The following is a 12,241-nucleotide window of genomic DNA, read 5'->3' on the forward strand; positions in this document are numbered from 1 at the left end:
CAGACCTTCAGCGGCTTTATCTACATTCCTCACTTGGTGTTTATTGGGCAACAAGAGGCCACGTACTCAGTGTCTTCCAGATAAGTCCCCCACAGACATGCTGTGCCCAAATAGTCCTCATCTAGGGCACAAGAACCTCAAGCATATCGAAGAGATACTTTCAAAGATTTCTTCTAAATATCTCTAACATAGGTAGGTATCAAATGCTGCTCTGTGAGAAGTAGTAATGGTCTTTGTGAGAGTGTTCTTTTTTAACACAATATATCAGTGTGTATGAAAGATATGCTTGTGTTCATGTTTGTATATGTGTGTGCGCTGTGTGCGGGGTGCATATATACATATATGCCTATGTATGAAGAAGCTATAAATGTGGGCCAGGTGTCATCCATGCCCTATTGCTCTCTACCTTATGTTTTATGACAGGGTCTCTTCTTGTACCCAGAGCTCACCAATTCAGTTAGACTGGCCAGCCAGGAAGCCCTGGGATTCCTCTCTCTCTGTCTCACCAGCATTAGGATTATAGTGCCATAGCTTGCTTTTTACATGGGTGCTGGGCTTCCAAGCTCAGGCTTTTATGCATTCATTCATAGCAAGCACTTTCCAACTGAGTCTTCCTTCTCCCCAGCCCCAACATTCTTTTTATTAAGACCTTTCTAGCACTCCAGGCTATGCCTTGGGTCCTTCGCCTTACTATGAGCAGCAGAAAACTCCTTGGGGTCCGTTAGCTTTGTTTAAGTAGGCCTCTCATGTTAGACTGACTCCACAGAAGATTTTCTTTTCATCTCCTTTCCCCTGATCAGACTCCAGACACTTGACCCCTGCTGAAAGGCAAAACACAATATTTACAGTACATGTCTTTCATTCAACCATCCTAATCACTGTTCAGTTAAGTTTCCAACAGCATCACTTATGTAAAAATATGAGTTTGTAAATAAAAAGAGAGAGAGAGAAGAGAAGAAAAGGAAAGGAAAGGAAAGAAAGGAAGGAAGGAAAGAAGGAAGGAAGGAACAAAGGAACGAAGGAAGGAAGGAAGAAAATAAAAGAAAGGAAGGAAGAAGAAATATATTTTTGGCTAATGTCTAAGCTCTGCTAAGCTGGGTCTCTACGACTGCCTCCATTTCTCTGGTCATGCCCAACTTTCGCCTTGAGGGATTCCTCCACATAATTCTGAATCTTTCCTTCCTTCATTTGCTGTAGAAACCATTTCCCCTCCACCATGCGCTGTTTCTGCCTGCAATTTTACTTTTATCTAAAGACTTGGTTTGTAACAGTAGCATTTGAATACCTATTCTGTGCCTCTCTAAGTGGGTCCACCACTCTGGTGGGTACCACATATGAACATTCAAGCACTCACAGATGGAATGTATTTAAGAAAAGAAATGTGTCTATACTGAACATGAGCAGATACTTATTCTGTAAATAACACAGCATGACAACTTCTGACTTATATCACATTGTATGAGTTCAGTAATCTGGGGAGGGTTTAAAGGTACAGAAGGAATGAAATGTTGTACACCATTATAATGATATTTTATAAGAACTTGGACATCTATGACTTATGTTATCAACCCCCAAAGGATATTGAGGAACTCAGGTATGTAAAGTACTTTAGATGAACAATCCTAACAAGAAACCTATGAAGTAGGTCCTGTGATTAGCCCAGAATAATATTATGGAGGTGGCACAGAGAAAGGTTAGTCCCTGAGGCTAGAAAACGCTACAGATGTTGATGCAGTGCCTGTGTGCTTACCCACTGTGCCCAGTCCTGCACACAACAGTCAGGCAAGACATACTAGGTCATACAGTGACTTCTTTTCCATCCCTCTCCAGCCCAGTCCTTCCTATACCTCCCTACCTAGGAGAAGCAGGCTGGAGAAAATGACCAAACATCTTCATTACTTTGACCTTCTTTGGAGGAAAAGAATTCTAAAAATAGTTGAAACTGTTATTTTAAGCCTGGATTCTATCACTATGCTTTGTGATTCCACTGGAGGTTCTTCGTGGCCAGAACCCCCAGATATACTGCCCATTGCAAAGTTGTTATTTTGATATCTGAAGGTTGGAGATGTTTCTGTTTGAAACATTGTCTATTTACATTCTTTTTGCCCAAAATAGTCTGAAGTGCCAGTATTATGTCTTCATGTTTCTCATAGAATTTAATGATGTTACATCAATAGCCACAAGTCCCTTTGAAGTATTTTGGCCCTTTGCAGATTTGGGAAAATATATTATGATAATGACTAAGGTCACATTTATGAAGTGATACCATGATACTTTCCCCAGTAGGAGGAAGAAGATAGTTTATAGGACGGAGTTGTCGGTGACACAGTGGGATGGCCCACCCTCCTAAAAGCAATGGTTCTCACACTCTGTTCTCAAAACACCCTCATTACAATACCGTAACTCAGCACAGCATTCTACTTTTATCCTGGCACCAGAAGAAAACCATGCCCCTACTCAAGGCCATTCCTGTGGCCCTGCCACAGGACATATTACATTCTGTGCGTACCTTTAATCCCCTCCCACACACAATGCTATTTTTGTGATAAAGCCTAGTCACATTAAATAATACCAAGAACAGTCTGCAGCAGGAATAAATCATAGAAACTCGTCTTGACAGTGTAACATGGACAGAGGGCATTTCATCCCAGCTCATTGTTACCCCCAGTCCCATATCCTATGCTCATGAATTTCCATGAAGCCAAGAAAAGTATGGAGAGCAAATTGTTTATTTTTGTTACATTAAATGGTGTGTGTGTGTGTGTGTGTGTGTGTGTGTGTATTCATGTGGTGGTCAAAGGACAACTTGTGGGAGTAGATTTTCTTCCTCTCCCATATAGGTCCTGAGGATCAAAGCCATGTCCTCAGGCTTGGTAACAATTTCCTTAACCCAGCGAGCCATCTTGCTGACCCATCTTTGGGCATTTGTAAGAGAAGAAAAACTTATGAAAACTTACACTGTTCTATTGATGGGCTCTTAAAAGTGGGGATGCCAGAAAGCTGGCACTACATTGGACTATTGCTTGGGAATGATTTTATCCCCCTTTGGAAATGCCATTAGAACCAGACACTATATTTATGGAACAAACTGAGGCACACTGAGAAAGATCCCTGTTAGAAGACTGATGCTTCCCCTGTACATGGGATCAACGGCACCTCCTGTCCAATTCAGTATCTTCCATAAGTCGTTAAACCCAAATTAGGGCAGGATTAGCTTGCTAGGTGACCATTTTATAGCTTACCCAGTTCTTTCAGTAAACTGCAAAACTCGCCTCTAAACCAGAGACCTCTCCCACTCAAATCTATAAAATTAAAAAAAAAAATCCTTTATTCTAAGTATTGTATTTCCTATCCCAATTTTCCCATCAGTGACCATCTGATGCTACTAAAGGATTTTCCACCTAAATATATCTTAGTACATCTATGGAACCTGTAAAGAATATTATTTTAAATATCCCTCATTAACTGTAAACAATTAAATTGCTATAACTGTTGATTGCAAAATCCAATCACAGGCAACTAAAATAGGGGATCACTTTGCCCCAAAGACGTACAGGCAAATCTATCCACTTTTTTTTGACCCTCAAGTTATTATTAAGCTAATAATTTCACTTTTTGTAGAACTTGACTTGTTTGTTACTTTTTTTACTTCAAAATAAAGATTTTTTATCAAAAAGATGGATATTTTCACCCTCTCACAATTGCCAAAGAATGTGCTTTGGGTTTTAAGGAAATTACAAGAATCAAAGCTAAAGGGGGAAGTGCCCAAATGAGCATCTGTCATACATGACAGGACTTTAACTACAGAACCATCATCTCCCCAGCCCTAGCCAACCTTCCTCCACTAACAGAGGCAGCTCCTCTTTTAGCACAGGACTTAGAAAGCATTGCTTTTAATCCCTCCCTGGTCTACTGTGGAACCTTCTAGCTTCTCTCTCAGTTATCAGGACCATAAAACGTCCAAAGTATAAGCGTTGAAGGGAGTGTATACAGAGCCTGACCTGAAAGGCAGTGTCATTACTTCCATTCCCTTGCGGTAGGAGTGAACCTGAGTTCTCTGGGATCCATCTCGTTGGTGGTTGTTCCAAAAATAAAGACCAGATCTGACTCCAAAAAAAGACCTTCAAAATCAAAGAAGGGACAGAGAGTTCCACTGCAGATGTACTGCCTGGAGAACTCGCAGATGTGAGCATGAAGAGAAAGGTTCGTTTCAACTGTTGCATTGTTCTAGCAACCGATTGGGAAAATAACGGCTTCTCTGAAGATGCTCACATCCTAATCTCTATCTTGTAAGTAACCACAAAGCAAAAGAAAAATATATTTACAGATGGAAGAAAGACCATAACATAGGAAGTGGATCTGAGAATACCCAGTGTAATCATACGGGTTGCCAAAAATAAACAAGGAAACAAAAGAGTTAGAGAGAAGGTGTAACAATGGGAGCAGAGTCACCTTAGTACCGTACTCTTGCCTTTGACAATGGAAGTGGGAGGCCAAGGGATGTGAACTGCCTGTGGCTGGTAGAAAGGACCAGAAAAGGGGTGAAGGCTCTATGTAGATACCAGATCGATTTCTCCATGTTCAGTGAGTTGTGTGGATATTGTCTTCAGCAATGGCCTCTTGCTGCCAGTTTGTAGAGAGCAACCTACAGCTTTGGCGACAGCCTTGGTAGTTTGGGGATTCTCATGGGACCCTTTTGACCAGCAATTCAATTAAATGTAACTAATCCTGAACTGGAAGTTTCATTTACTGACAAGAGATGGCCACTTGAGGTTCTGTCTCCCCCATTATTTGGTGACTTTGTTCAGAGTAACTTTATATATTTATATATCTTTGGGAGCTTCTACTATATTAGGTTTCCATGCTACCTCTCAAATGGCCCTTAATTCTAGCTGTCTCTGTCTTTTGCCACATCCCTTCTCCCATCTCTCCTCTCCATCCCCACTGGATTCTCTTTATCCCCATCCATCCATAACTACCTATGCTATTTTCATCTCCTAACAAGATCTATCTGTCCCCCCTAGTACCTTGCGCTATACACAACCTCTCTGCGTCTATGGACTATAGCATGATTATCAATGATTTAACAGCTAATATCCACATATAAAGCTAATATTTGTCTTTCTGGGTCTGGGTTACCTCATTCAAGTTGAGTGATATTCCTTTGTGTAAATGTACCACTTTCTTTATCCATTCTTCTGTTGAGGGACATCCAGGTTGTTTGCAATTTCTCTCTATTGTAAATAGAGCAGCAATGAGTGTGGTTGAGCAAGTATCCTTGAGAGAGGAAGCATCCTTTGTGTATATTCCTAAGAATAATCTTGCTGAATTTTCAGGCAGATCAATTCCCATCTTCCTTTGGTACTACCACACTCATTTCCATAGTGATTTGTACAAGTTAGCACTCCCATGAGCAGTGGATTAGTGTTTCCTTTTACAACCTCACAAGCATGAGCTATCATTCCTTTTATTAGTCTTAGCCATTCGATGGGTACCCAAAGTAGTTTTGATTTGCACTTCCCTGATGGCTCAGGACAATGAACATTTCTTTAAGTGTTCCTCAGTAATTTGAGTTTCCTCTTTTGAAAATTCTTTGTTTACACCTGTATCCCATTTTAAAATTGGGTTATTTGTTTTCTTGATGCCTAGCTTTTTGAGTTCTTTATATAGTTTGTACGATAGTCCTTTATTAGATGTGTAGTTAGTAGCAATCTTTGCCATTCTGTAGGTTTTGTCCAAATGATAGTTTCCTATGCCATGAAGAAGCTTTTCAATTTCATACGGTCCCACAGTCTTACCATCTGTTCTAAGACTGTTCTGTTTAGAAAGTCTTTTCCTGTGCCAATTGAATTCAAGGCCATTCCCCACTTTCTCTTCAAGTTCAGTCTGTCTGTTTTAATTTGAAGTCTTTAATCCACTTAGAGTTGAGTTTTGTGCAAGGTGATAATTACGGACCTATTTAGATTCTTCTATGTGTAGCTACCCAGTTTGACCAGCACCTTTTGTTAAAGATGCTGTCTTCCAATGTATATTTCTCGATTCTTTATGAAAAATTGGGCATCTATAGGTGTGTGGATTTATATCTGGGTCTTCAATTCAATTCCATTGATCAATGTAATGTGTCTGTTTTTTGTGATAACATAGTGCTGTTTTTATTACTTTAGCTCTGTAGTATAACTTGAAATCAGGGATGATGATACCTCTAGCAGTTCTTTTATTATTAAGGATTGGTTTAGCTATCTTGGTGTGTGTGTTTCCATATGAAGTTGAAAATTGTCTTTGCAAGATCTGTGAAGAGTTATGTTGGGGATTTTGATGGTGATTACATTGAATCTATAGATTGCTTTTGGTAGGATGGCCATTTTTACTATGTTAATCCTACCAATCAATGAGCATGGAAAATATTTCCATCTTCTGATACCTTTTTCAATTTTTTCAATATCTTAAAGTTTTTATTATAGAATTGTTTACTTTTTTGGTTAGAGTTACCCCAAGATATTTTATATTATTTGAGGTTATTGTGAAAAGTCTTGTTTCCCTGATTTCCTTCTCACTCTGTTTGCTATTCGTATATAGGAAAAGTGATTTTTCTGAGTCAATTTTGTATTCAGCTACTTTGCTGAAAGTATTTATCACTGGAGTTCCCCCGTGAAATTTTTATAGTCACTTATGTACACTATCATTTCATCTTCAAATAAAGATACTTTGTGTCTTAGTCAGGGTTTCTATTCCTGCACAAACATCATGACCAAGGATCAAGTTGGGGAGGAAAGGGTTTACTCAGCTTTATACTTTCACATTGCTGTTCATCACCAAAGGAAGTCAGGACTGGAACATACACAGGGCAGGAAGCAGGAGCTGATGCAGAGGCCATGGAGAGGTGTTACTTACTGGCTTGCTTCCCCTGACTTGCTCAGCTTGCTTTCTTATAAAACCCAAGACTACCAGCCCAGAGATGGTACCACCCACAATGGGCCTTCCCACCCTTGATCACTAATTGAGAAAATGCCTTACAGCTGGATCTCATGGAGGCATTTCCTCAAGGGAGGCTCTTTTCTCTGTGATAACTCCAGCCTGTGTCAAGTTGACACACAAAACCAGCCAGATAAACGTTGACTTCTTCTTTTCCAGTTTGTATTCCCTCGATCTTCTTCAGTTGTCTTATTGATCTAGTCAAGACTTTAAGTACTATATTCAATAGGTATGGAAAGAGTAGACAACCTTGTCTTGCTTTATTTTAATAGACTTAATATTAGTAGAATTGCTTTGAGTTTCTCTTCATTTATTTGATGTTGGCTATGGGCTTGCTGCAAATTGCCTTTATTGTGTTGACATTATGCCCCTTGTAGTTGTAATATCTCCAAGATTATTCTCATGAAGGTGTGTTAGACTTTGTCAAAGGCCTTTTCTGCATCTAATTATATGATCATGTGGACTTTTTTCTAGTTTTGTTATATGATGGATTTAATTATCGATTTATATATGTTGAATCATGTCTCAACCCCTAAATGAAGCCTACTTGAACATAGTGGATGACCTTTTTCATGTGTTCTTGCATTTAGTTTTCAAATGTTTTATTGAAAAATTTTATATCTATGTTCATGACCAAAATTGGTCTGTAATACTCTTTGTTGGGTCTTTAAGTGGTTTGAATATCAGGGTAACTGTGGCCTCAAAAAATGAATTGCATGATGTTCTTTCTTTTTCTATTCTGTGGAATAATTTGAGGAGTATTGGCATTAACAGTTCTAGTTTCAGGATAGTATAATTCTGACCTTAAAACCATCTTGGCAATGAGCTTATTTTTGTTGGGAAAGTTTTAATTACTGACTCCATTTCGTTAGGGATTATAGGTCTTTTTAAATTGCTTATTTTGTCTTGATTTGACTTTGATAAGTGGTATATATTGAGAAAATTATTTTTTTTCTTCCTTTTTGTTGTTGTTGTTTTTTATTTTTGAGACAAGGTTTCTCTGTTTAGCTTTGGCTGTCCTGGAGGTTGCTCTAGATCAGGCTGGCCTTGAACTCACAGAGATCTACCTGCCTCTGCCTCCAAGGTATGTAACAACACTACCAGCTGAAATTTATTCACTTTTGTAAAATTTTTCTAATCTGGTTGAATGAAGGTTTTTCTGGATTTCCTCTGTGTAGGTTGTTACACCCCTTTTTTAATTCTAATTTTGTTAATCTGCATATTCTTTCTCCACCTTTAGTTAATTTGGATAAGGTCTTGTCAATTTTATTGATTTTTCTCAAAGAAACAACTTTGTTAAATGATTGTTCATATTGTTTTCTTGTTGTTTCTATTTTGTTTTGTTTGTTGCTTTCAGCCCTGAATATGATTATTATTTCTTGCCATCTACTTCTTTTGGGGGTGATTTTTTTCTTTATGTTCTACAGAGTTCTGGTGTGCTGTTAAGTTACTAGTATGAGGTTTCTCCAGTTGTCTCATGAAGGCACTTAGGCTTAGTAGCCTGTTAGAGCCACCTCCATTGTCTTTCATAAGTTTGGGGGTGTTCTGTATTCATTTTTATTCAGTTCTAGAAAGTCTTTAATTTCTATCTTTACCAATTTTTAATTCTGTAGTGAGTTGTTTAGTTTCCAGGGATTTGTAAGCTTTCTGTTGTTGTTGATATCCAGCTTTAATCCATAGTGGTTAGACAAGATGTAGGGGTATTTTGTGTTTCTTGTATTTGGTGAGATTTGTTTTGTGTTCGAGGAAGTGATCAGTTTTGGAGACAATTCCACGAGATGCTAAGAAAGTATAGGAAGGTAGTCTGCATGCTACCAAAAGGGAAATAAATGTAAGCACAAAGCCAGCCACAAACCATTTGATTTACAATGGTGTCCTGGCTACAAATATGCTAGAGCAATTTTGGCATAAAGCTTGTGGGAGTAGCCAACCAATATCTGATTTGACTTAAGGCCCGCTTCACAAGATGGAACCCATACCCAGCTCTCCTTGACAGACCAAGAACCTAAGATTAGATAGCTCAAGGACCTAGGGTAAAATCAAATACACTTGTTCTAAAACAACAACAAAAATATAGCAATAAAAAGACTCCTAATGATATTCTGCTATAGATTCTCATGGATCTCATGGATTGAAACATTGGTCAGAGGATCTTCCTTCTGCAGCAAATGAGAATATAAGACCCACAGCCCGACATTATTTAGAGAGCGAAAACCTTGTAACACTCAGCCCTAAAGAGAATGCCTCCATCAAATCCTTTCCCTCAGGATTCAGGGAACTCTGGGGAAGAGGTGGCAGAAAGAGTTGTAAGAGGAAGAGGGGATGGAGGACACCAAGAAAACAAGAGTCAATAAAATAACATAATCAATGTTCATATGAACCCAGAGACTGAGGCAGCATGAACAGGGCCTGCACAGACTTATACCAGGTTTTCTGAGTATATAATATGGCTTTTCAGTTTAGTGTTTATATGGGATTCTTGAGTGTGAGAACAAGTCGGTCTCTGTTTCTTGTGCTTTCTTTTGGGCTCTTTTCTTTCTGTTTGTTTTGTTCAATTCTGATGTGTTAGTTTGTATTTATATTACTCATATCATGTCATATCATATCATATCATATTCCCTTAGAAGGCTGTTTGTTTTGTAATGAGAGGCAGGAAGGGACTGGATCCAGGATGGAAGGGAAGTGGGAAGGAACTGGGAGGGGAAACCATAATCAGGATATATTATGTAAGAAAAAAAGTTTATTTTCAATAAAGGAAAAAAATTCTAGTTAAAAAATAAAAATAACCAGAAATGGAATTATTTCCCAGACCTTCAAAAGAATGTGCAGCCGTTAATATCTTGACATCAGCCTAGAGAGAACTGGGCTGGAATTTGGAACTGTAGAACTATAGAATAATAATATATGTCATCTAAGCTATTAAAGTTATGGTTATTAGTTATAAAACTAATAGGAAATAAATGCATTTTCTTAGCCCACTAGAGAAATAGATCATATGCAAGGTAGTTATTGAAGAAATGCAATACAGCAATTAAAAAGAAATGAGCTAAGATGAATGATAAAATAGAGTTATCAGAGGCCAGGGCACAAGGGGGACAAGATGGTCCTGTTATCAGGTGCAGAGTTTGTGTTTAGGAGATGTAAGCATTCTGGAAATAGTGTTGATGGGCATCATGCCTGTGCATGCATGTGATGGCTCAGTTAGGTTGTCAACTCGATTACATATGGAATCAACTAAAATTCAAAACTGGAAGGCACATCAGTGACAGGTTGGTTTTGTTTATTTGTTTTTTGTTTTTGTTTTGTTTACTTAATTTGAAGTATGAAGATTTATTTCTAACCCAGATCTTGAGATGGAAAGACCTTTCATCTCAGCTATAACTTCTGCTGGCAGCCTATATAAGGACATGGAGGAAGGAAACTTTTGCTCTTTTCCTGCTTGTCCTTGCCTTGCTAACACATCCATTTTCATTGGCATTGGAGCCTACATCTTTAGGATTTCAGGGTCTACTGAAGACCAGCTGAGACACCCAGTTTCACAAACTGAGAACCTTCTGAATTCTTGCACTTTCTGTTCATAGCCAGCCATGGCTGAATTAGTTGAACTGTAGTCTGTAAGTTAACCCAATAAATCCCACCCCACACACAGATGTGTGTGTGTGTGTGTGTGTTTGCATGCATGTGTTGTATATGGTGGGGGAACCCTGTTAAATATAAGTCTTGGTACTAGGATTGTGGGGTGTTACTATAATAGATGTGATCATATGTTTTTTTTTTTTTTGAGAGGATTGTGGAAGGATTTTGGAACTTTGGGGTCATATGGAAAAGCTGAAACATGCCATCATAAAATGAGCTCAGAAAAGTCTATTGGTGAAAGTGTAGCCCAATTGCAGCAGAAGAACCTAGAATTTTGTAAATGCTGGTGCCATGGGGTGACCAACTCCTCCCAGAAGATCTAGAATGAATCCCAGATACTAGACATTAATTTGATCTGATTTTGACTGCATTTCTCTCTTGATGAAGGAAGTACTTAACTTATTTTCAATTTTATTGGAAACCACAGCTAAGAGACTGGATTTTAAGAAATTTTAGGTTTTAAAAGAGACTGGATTTGCAAAGAGATTGAATTTTAAAATGTTTGAATTTGTAAAGACTGGGAGTCTTAAGTTTGTAAAATACTTTATACTATCATGTTATTACTAGACAGTAATCTTGGGGATGAAAAAGACAGGAAAGTTTGTGGCTAAACAGTGACGTTTTTGTGGGTCAAGCTGACAAGGTGTCAATTGTGCTGGATAGTTTTATGTCAACTTGACACAAGCTGTAGTTATCTAAAAGGAGGGAACCGCAATTGTCACCATAAGATCTGGCTCTAATACATTTTCTAAATTGGTGACATAACGGGTGGGGCCCTCCCAAATCAGTCCTCAATCAAGGTGTCCCCTCACAGACATGGCCACAAACCAATCTGACTGAAGAGGCAATTCATCAGTTTCACTTCCTTCTATCCAAGTCAGGTTGTGTCAAGTTGACCATAAGAAGTAATCAGGACAAAGAAATAGAAGTTCTAACCATTTTGTGCACTTCTTACCTGCAAGTACCTAGTGGCTACTTGTCTTTCCTGTCCTATTGCCCCTTGTTTCCTTTCTTTATTTGCCCCAGGAAAAAACAGCGGAGGAAGGGCTGCTCTCAATTTCTACCTTCAGGCACTCTGAAGTGGAGCATTGGGACTACGTGGACTTCTGAGCTTATGGATAGGGATCAACTAGCAAGAGATCTCCCTGACTTAGTCAGAGCTTCTCAGATCACAGTACTTGTTGGGAACACAAGGGGATATGAATAAAACTAGACTTCAAAAGGCCAGAGGAAGGAGTCAGGGTTCTCTTGCTCTAATGAAATTGTTGGTGTGGCTGGCACTTTGGGTGCACCATCCTTACCTTGCCTAGGCATCTTCCAAAGGGAAAAATGAATAGGGTGGGAGTGGGATGGATAGTGATAGAAGAAGCCTGAAAATTTAATAGTCTCCTTCTCCTGTACTCATTGCACACACAGTCAGCCACCCACTAGCCACAGCTAATACTCACTGGGCTCCCAACCCCTGTTTTTAAACACTTCCTTAAAACTTACTTTACATATTCACAAATAAATGGAAACATGGTATTGGGCTGTACATCAAAGGGGGCAACTTCTATTAGCAGTATATTTAGAGTAATAAACCCAGGTTGTCAGAAAAGAATGGAAACTATAAAGAGTATTGCATTAGGTATTG

At 38.8% G+C, this 12,241-nt stretch overlaps 1 long non-coding RNA gene across 2 annotated transcripts in view; it reads left to right on the forward strand.

The window, feature by feature from the left end:
* The window catches only part of LOC127666776 (uncharacterized), a 23,314-nt gene continuing 11,073 nt past the window's right edge, over positions 1 to 12,241 (forward strand). Inside the window, exons 1-2 of one of the 2 annotated variants that reach the window (XR_007973710.1) lie at positions 1 to 192; positions 4,041 to 4,289. This is a non-coding gene — a long non-coding RNA (uncharacterized LOC127666776). The remainder of the gene's footprint in view (positions 193 to 4,040; positions 4,290 to 12,241) is intronic. The other variant, XR_007973709.1, reaches the window with a different exon arrangement.

This window comes from Apodemus sylvaticus, chromosome 16 (assembly GCF_947179515.1).
Source record: "Apodemus sylvaticus chromosome 16, mApoSyl1.1, whole genome shotgun sequence".
NCBI lineage: Eukaryota > Metazoa > Chordata > Mammalia > Rodentia > Muridae > Apodemus > Apodemus sylvaticus.